Below are 8,542 nucleotides of genomic sequence, written 5' to 3'. Positions count from 1 at the left end.
AAAAATTTTACAGTCGATTATCTTTCTTCCAATGCACATTCGTGCATTCTAACTCGTTTGAATCTCAACTTCTATTTGAGACTTTGAAATTCATATTCAATTATATATCTTCCAGCCGACATTGATGAAGTCAAAGTAGTATTTGAATCTCAACCCACCAACTTACTGATAAACATGATACATATTGGAATCAAGACGTTTAAAGTATTTTTTTCACATACTTTACTTGGTGAATTTGATTGCAGAATCAGGAGGTTGCTGAAACTGAAGTCGAAGCCGGATTGAATTCAGTTGGAGCTCAGCCTTAACCAGCTGACATGGAGAGAGCCTCTGTCCAGTTCTTCACACACTATCCGTTCCGCGTATTTTCAATAAAGATAACAGATGCTTCCTAGGTGCATCGACAAGCAATTTTGCACTGCTTCCTCAATATTCGTTCACCACCCTACCACCGTATTCCAATTTTCCTGGAAAAAGTTGTGCGCTCCACTCGGCTCATCACTTCTTGCTCGCCATCTAGCCCCCACTACCAGGACTCATCTCAAGAACTTGCCGTTCTCCTTGAAGTCGATGGGTAACTTGCCTTTTCTCCACCTTTTGATTTGAACCTGCGTACGTATTCGATGTTTGTTTGCTTCCGTCTTCTGTTAATCGCCTCTGTTTTCATCTAGTAACGTGAATGTTTTCCTTTTTATTCGTATTCATCTTTGTTATTATAGGGTCCTCATGGATGCTTACCGTGTGGGCAATCGTCAAGCCTTCAATAAAGGTAAGATCGTACGGAATGTTTAAATACGTACTGCCAAGGGGGTTATTGTCATTGGTCTCATATCTATTTGAGATTGGACGCTCATGAATCTAACATGATTGTTCTCTTGGTGCATCAGCATTTCATAATCTTGGGCTTGATTGTGCAAACTGGACCGAACCTGTCTACTTAGATCTTGTAAGGTACGATTATGCATTCATATGTAGTGGGTATTTTGTGGCTATTTTATGGTTTACGTCAATTGGTCAACTTCCTGAAATGCTGTAGTAGTTTGTATAGGAACAGGTCATGACAAACTGGACTCAACATTGTGAATATTTTTCACTCCTCTTATGGTCATAAGATTTGGAAATGCAATGAGTAATGCTTAGAGTTAAAAATATGAATTTCTGTCGCGGCTTTAAATTGTGTCCTAATAATTTTCCAGGAGAAGTGCCAGTGATGAGGAAAAGATGCTCTTTCTGTACTTTAACAGAGTACGTTCTTCTTTATCAGCTTATTTCTAACTCTCGGTAGTTTGCTTCATTGCAAATATTACTGAAGCGTGCTAATCTGTTATTATCTCTAATGCATAGATTGGATGGCCTACTTCATTACCCACAAGCGAGAAGGGAAAGTTTGTAAAAAGTGTTTTGCAGAAGAAGGTATCTTATTTATACTCTTAGAATGAATTGTAATAAATACTGAGCATTTATACTTTGGCAAATGAGGAATATGATGTATACTAGATGCTCTTAATTAAAGCAGACTGTGTTGTGGACACAATCTTCATAATTTATACCTGGCTCCTGAGTGCTTTTCTCTCATTACTCTCTTGTGATAAATAACACAAAATAGCACAGACCACAAAACAGAATATCCATTCAGCCTCCCACATTTAACATTCACTGGAGTAGTAAATTAACTATCAAGTTTTGTAACATGGAAAAGTTTAGTCACCACTAATATTACTCCAAAAGATTTGATAGTTTCATTTAGGAGTTCAAGTCAATTTAAGAGCCTTCCAATTATGTCTTGCAGTAGGCTTTTATGTTAAGGAATGAGTTCTAACATTTTATACAAAATGGAATTTAGGGTTGATCAATTTGATATCCTTGATGATCTAAATCGTGAAATGCAGCAGAATCAGCTTCCAATATTTGGGGTCTTGATATTTATGATTCATTGTGAGTATAGCTAAAGGTTTTAAGAAATCAGTGAGAAAATCTGAGGAGGTGGAGGAGGAGGATGAGCACATGAAAAAGAAAAGGAAAAACATGACTTTGGTTCCCTGCATTTTGTTTGCGTTTTGTTATTGGTCCCTACACTTAAAAAACAGAAATGTAGGGACCTAGAACATCAGAAAAAAGTATAGGGATCAATAGCAAAACCGAGTAAAGTACAGGAACCTAGAACATTGGAAAAAAAGTGCAAGAATCAATAGTAAAACACGAGTAAAGTATAGGGACCTAACGTTATGTTTTCTCAAAAGAAAAAGAAAACTAACTTGGCTCTTACAAACCTCCATTCTCAGTCTCACTGACTTAAGTAAGAATGCTATATTTTAATGGGTCCAAAGATAATAATATAGAGAAAAAAGCAAGATTCATTAGTGCTAAAGTTTAGATTGGTTTCTCGAACTTGAAAATGCCTGCAACATAAGTGAACTCAATAATCTCATGATTTTGTTTCCCCAAAAAAGAAAAATAATGGAGTGATTTCTTTCTTAATATTAAAGTGCTTCTTGGGAATAGAATCATTTAGGCTTTTGAGCTAAATATCATCTTCCTGCACCGGAGAAAATATTTTTCAATCTGCTTCTTTTAAGAGGCGTTAAGATTATATGAAGAAACCTATTAACTCTACTGGTTATTGGCAGGAGAAGGCATTGGAAGAGTTTCGTGATGTCAAAGAATCTACCTTTACGACCAGGGGTTGACCAGTAAGTTATCTTACACTGATTAAAATATGAATGGGCAAGTCATATATGTTACATTTGTAGAGCAGAAGTCTTTGCAATCATCTTATTCACAATGAGTAGTACAACAGAGTATATAGAAACAGCTGGAGAAGACTAATCCCATGAAAATTGAAGAATCAGGAAAAATAATAACCTTTGATACCCATTAATCTACCCATGATATTCTTTCCTATATTAAGAAATAATATAAAATAAAAAACTTTCCTATTTACAATATAAGTAGATCAGTCAACTACACTCTCCCTTAAATTGGATCATAGATGCTAATCATGTCCAACTTGCTTAAACAACTCTCAAATGCAAGTCCATGTGATCCCTTGGCCAGCAGAGCTTGGAGTTTTGTAGGAATATATGTTAAACATGCGATTCCTTCCTCCACTTTTCTCCAATAAAATGTCTATCCAGCTCCACATGTTTTGTCCGTTTGTGTTGAATAGGATTTAGTGCCATGCTAATGGCAGCTTTAGTGTCACAATATAGTTTCAATGGCATATCCTCAACATTTCATCATTGTCCAATTGCTAGTATTCTTTACTGGATTTTTTTATTATTTAGGAAGGGAAACTTTTGATTTGCTTGTATTTCCTTGCTACCTTTATTAAATTTTGGTATAAGAAGTAGAATTGATTCGTTTGACATTTTTCTTCTAAATCTACTTGTTAGTGTCTCTATTAATTTTAAAGCAGAAGGGATGGGAACCATTGTCAATTTTATTTTCAAGAAAATGTTCCCTCTGATGATAAAACTTTTGTTTGGCCAAGCTAGTGAATAATAGTTACCGATATAATTAATTTTCTTATTCTTTGTAGATTTTTCCTTGACTGAAAAGCGTTAACAAAGTAAATATCTCCCCTATGGCAGGTTTATTGATGATGCATATAATGAGGGAATTCCACTGGTAGTGATAACTGCATGCAGAAAAAGTGGTAATGATATTGCCAGGTACTTTAGTTAGTTCCAACTGTTTTGCTATGATCATGATGCTTAATAGAATTATATAAGCTGATCAGTATTAGGAGGGCATTTTTTTGAATCTACTCAAGTTCTTAGAAACCTAGCTTGCTTATTTGTTTACAAACCTTTTTTCATTTGGTTTTTTTTCTTATTATTTTTCCGTCTTAGGGGGAAGGTGGTGTACTCTGTCATTGTCATATATGGTACATGTGATACGCATGCTTCACCTTTAAAAAGACTATTGAATCATTAAAGAATGGTCTTACTTATATCTTTGTATGATAAGATACACTTCTTGCTTATAATTCACTAATACAACTAAGACTACATCATTAGTGCATCTTTCGATCAATCTTTGTCTTTATGCTCTTTCTCTCTCATCTCCAACTTGAAATTCTCTCAAAATTAGAAAATCATCTTATTTTAGGGCTCAACTAAGGTTAGGGCAGCTGGTAGAGTATGAAAGTTTCCAATAGTTCTGAATATGAGAATAATTTTGTATTTCCCATTAATAGAGTTTCCAATAATTTTTTAGTTCTGAATATGAGAATATGAGAATAATTTCTAAGGTTAGGGCTCTATACTTTTGTTAGTTTTTTTTGATCCTGGTTTTGTGCTAGTTTAGCTTCAGCTTGCATTTTTCTTTGCCCTACCTTTTCAGAATAATGATTATCCTGATTTTTGCTTGATTGATCTTTTCAATTAATATTGATAGGGCAATTATAGAAAAGCTTGGTGATCAAAGCTCAAAGGTAATGATTGTTGGTGATAAGGAAGTTGAGGAAAGCATGTATGGCCAACTTATATCTAGGAATTTACTTTCTTCTGGTTTGGATGAACAGCTTTCCAAGGAAGCCAAAAGAGCAGGTGCATACTTTCTGACTTGCTAATGATGTATGTGTCCTTTGATACATGCCTTTTTTGTTTTTGTTTTTGTTTTTTGGTGTAGAAGGCTGTCTGGTGTGGGACTTAATTTTTGTACCTTTTTGGCCAGTTTCCGCAGAGAAACAAAGGATAGCAAAGGAGGTTGCCTCCATGCTAAAGTTGAGTGTTGAAATTGACACCACCTTATCTGAAAGGTTGGTTCACTTCATGTCAATAAATACACACACACTCTTTATGCGCACAAGTTTTCAAACACTATACATATGTACACTTTATTTCACTCTAATGTCTTTTCATGCGTTCTGTTAAGGATTCATACAATCAGAAGATCAAAAAATTACATGACTCAGCTCTGAAGCTGTTAATGGTGCTAGGTTCACTTGGAATCATAGTCTCTAAACCTTGGGGTATTGCGTTTCCGTTAAAGAAATTTTTCTGAAAAAGTAAGGAACAAAATGTTGTTAGATTTAGTGTGAAAGTTGAGTACCATACTATGACTTCATTTACATGTGACTTATTTAGCTGAAACAGTTGTTGTAGAAGTCCAAGTTCAGGAAATCACTCAGATGCTACATATTTGCAATGATCAATCTAATCAACAAATGGTCCCCTATCCTATTTTTATGAGAGGACCAGGTATTTAGATATTGATTGTTATTTGTCGAAGATCATATGTATTACTACAATTGTCAAATGTCAACTCAAACAACTAATTGAAGGATATCCTTACGGAATCCTTTAGAGGTCCTCGAATCAATTTTATTTGTGACAAACTTGGTGTACATGATAATGTTAGAATTAAGTGTTACAGAGTTGATCTGTATATCATCGAGTCTCCCATTGTATATTTTACCTGTTATGTATTAACTATTTTTCTTTAGTCTCTTCAGTTGGAGACTGGAAAATATTAATTGAACCTAATAACGAATAGATAATGGAACAAAAATCTGAAGGAATACTTTTAAGGCAATAGACACTATTCTATTTGTTAGGTTCATTTTGTTTTTAAATGAACATTTTCATGTTGAGATTTATTGCAATATGAATTACATTGTCAAATAGCAATATATTTTCGTTAATTATAAATTTATAATTTGATTTGATGATCATCTGTGCAGTCTTGAAAAGATTGTAGCTGCAATTCGTGCGGGAGCAGAATATGCAGGATTACCTGTTTGCAATTGTGTCCTTGTTGCAGGGAGTAAATCTGGGGTTGCTGGAGCTGAAGTTGTAGGCATGCCATGTGTTGTTTTAAGGAGTAGGTGAGTGCTTTCTCTTTTATAATAAAAATGTGATAATGGTTTGCTTTATGCAGCTTTCAATTTTTTACAGTTCCTCAATAGCAGACTACTCAATTTCACCCAAAATTGACATACCATCGGGTACATATCCGACATGTTTTGGACACGTTAATATATATTAGGGAAAAAAAACAATGGAAGGCCTATAGCATGTATCAATGACGGTTAAAGAAAAAAGACTTAAAACCAAATTTCTTCTATCCAAAAAAATAAAAATAAAAATAATGATCAAACTCTTCTCTAAGGCTATTATAAGTTATTGCAAATGTTTTTTGTGAGTTTCCACTTATTTTAAGTTATACCCTGATTTTTCCCAGTGTTACAAAAACCTTTTAAATTTGTTACTACCTTTAGATGAAAATTCTCGTAATATCTGAAAGATACCAAGTATTAACAGTTTGAGTGGTAACTTTAAGAAGCATCAATAATAAGTTATTTACATGTTTTTTTTTTTTTTTACATAAAGATTTAAACCGTTAACCAAACAGTATTACACACCCTCACCTCCCTTCACATGTTCTTGCCATATGAACTGCTCCAAATGGCAAGTTATTTTTATATTTTTTGAGAAGAACTGTGACTATAAAGTTCTTTAATTGTCATCAATATCATTTGATTCCGTAACTTCTTTTTGCTCATACTTTTTGGCTGGGATCCATGCTAGCACTGCTTGTACCCACACCTGAGATGACTTGAACAGGATCCAGACTCATCATTTAGAAAATAAATGTATGGGGTGTATTTAGAAGGAGATAAAGAAAAATATGAAGTAAATAGAAAGAGTAGATCCGTTGCAAGCTAGGACTTTTTTTTTTTTTTTTTTTGAGTCTTAAACATATAATAAGTTATTGGAGAATATCTGAATCTCACTGGAACATGAGTGACATAGGTGAAAGACAAGGATCATGATTCTCTCCTTATATCTTTAGTACGTGAATAATTTAGTTTACAACTTTTTTACTTGTAGTAACCTCCAGCTTACTTTTTGTTGTTATATGCAGCTTGACATCTAGAGCTGAGTTCCCTTCGGCAAATGCTATATTTGATGGGTTTGGAGGTGGAGATTTGACAATTTCTAGATTACGAAGTCTATCTGAAAAGGAAAAACCACGAAGTTAACTCTGTCAAATTTATAGCTGCAAAGTTCATTTTATGTTTAGAAGAAATTTTTGCTGACTAGAATTTGCGATGATGCAAAAAGGTTTATAATATCATCTCTTCTGTGTCAAGTGTTGAGTTAGTCTCTGGTAATGGTAGCGGTGTACAGGGGCCCAAACCTGATCCGGCTTAATAACTTCAGGTTGCGACGGTTCAAAAATTGGAAAAGCGAAAATTGGTCAAACCTGGTTTAGAATTCCACTTTAATCCCTTCTGTACTCAGGTTTCTTCCTTATACAAAAGCGTATGGATGAGAGCATCTTAAGGTCTAAATGGTTCGTTAAAGTCTAAAATAATTCTCATCGTGCTGCGAAAGATATTGGGATTGTGGTGGACGAACACGATCATGAATCATGGTGATGAATAATTTTTTTTTTTTGCTAACATGGATAATTATATTTTTCTTATGTTTTTTTGATTTATGTCTTATAAGTATAGCTAATTAGTATGTTATGATATCAATTTTAATTTGTATGGAGTAGTGTCAGGTATCACTTGGGTGTAAAAAAATTGTGAAACTTACGCCGGGGGGGGGGGGGAGAAGAAAACATTTAAGTGGGTTGATGGCTTAGCCTTTTCAACGGTTTGAATTGGGTTAGGTCCCAGCTTGTATAAAAACAGGCTGACTTCAACCCATCCCATTTTCTCCCAACCTATATGAGCCAATCCACAATCTGTGTTGGTCATATCCCCACATTTACTTACTTATGAATTTTGACAGGCATAACTTGGTTGATACATTTATTTTGGGCATTGTGGTGAATCTACTTGACGAGGTATCATGATTATGTATAATTATGTTTTTTGTTTTAGTATATTTTTTGTCTTATTAGTATAGATAATTATGTTATGATATCAATTTTAATTTGCATTGAACATTGGAATGTATCATCGAGGTGTAAATTTTTTTTTTTTGAAATTTATAGGGAAAAAAAAGTTAATTAAATTAGCTGGTTAGTCAATTTAATCCTGCAATCTGCATGATTTGGATTTGGTTGAAATTTTTGTAACCCGTAGGAAAATGAGCTGATCTCAATTAAACCCATTTCCCCCCAACTCATATCAGCCAATTTCATGTTTCATATTCCTACTTTTAATTACTTGTGAACTTTGATGGGCATGACATGGCTAACTCATTTATCTGGGGCATCTTAGTGAATTTACTAGATGATTATTATATTTTTATTTTGGTGTATTTAAAGTTGTCTTATTAGTATAGATAATTATATTAGGGAGAATTTCATTAAAGAATCACCAATGTGATATATTTACAAATCAAGCTTAAAACAATTTAAAATATTACTGCAGGATTTTTGGTCTGAATTGAAATTAAATTGTGTAGCAAAATGATTAAAATATTTCAATTAAAGTGAGCCAGATACATAATAGATTTAACAAGTAATGACAAGGAATAAACAAGTAACATCACATGTCTAACAAGTTAATTACACTACTCAAAAAGTAACTTAACTAGTAATGATTTATTACAGGTTAAATATTTAATAAGTAACATAA

The 8,542-nt window shown here is 33.7% G+C and overlaps 1 pseudogene; it reads left to right on the top strand.

The window, feature by feature from the left end:
* Positions 1 to 245: 245 nt before the first annotated feature.
* On the top strand, positions 246 to 7,098 carry LOC129298018 (CBBY-like protein; annotated as a pseudogene).
* Positions 7,099 to 8,542: the final 1,444 nt, after the last annotated feature.

This window comes from Prosopis cineraria, unplaced genomic scaffold (assembly GCF_029017545.1).
Source record: "Prosopis cineraria cultivar Desert tree isolate PC_DT_omini unplaced genomic scaffold, ASM2901754v1 PC684, whole genome shotgun sequence".
Taxonomy (NCBI): Eukaryota; Viridiplantae; Streptophyta; class Magnoliopsida; order Fabales; family Fabaceae; genus Prosopis; species Prosopis cineraria.
Note: the sequence above shows the minus strand (reverse complement) of the source record. Positions and strands in the feature narration are given on the sequence as shown.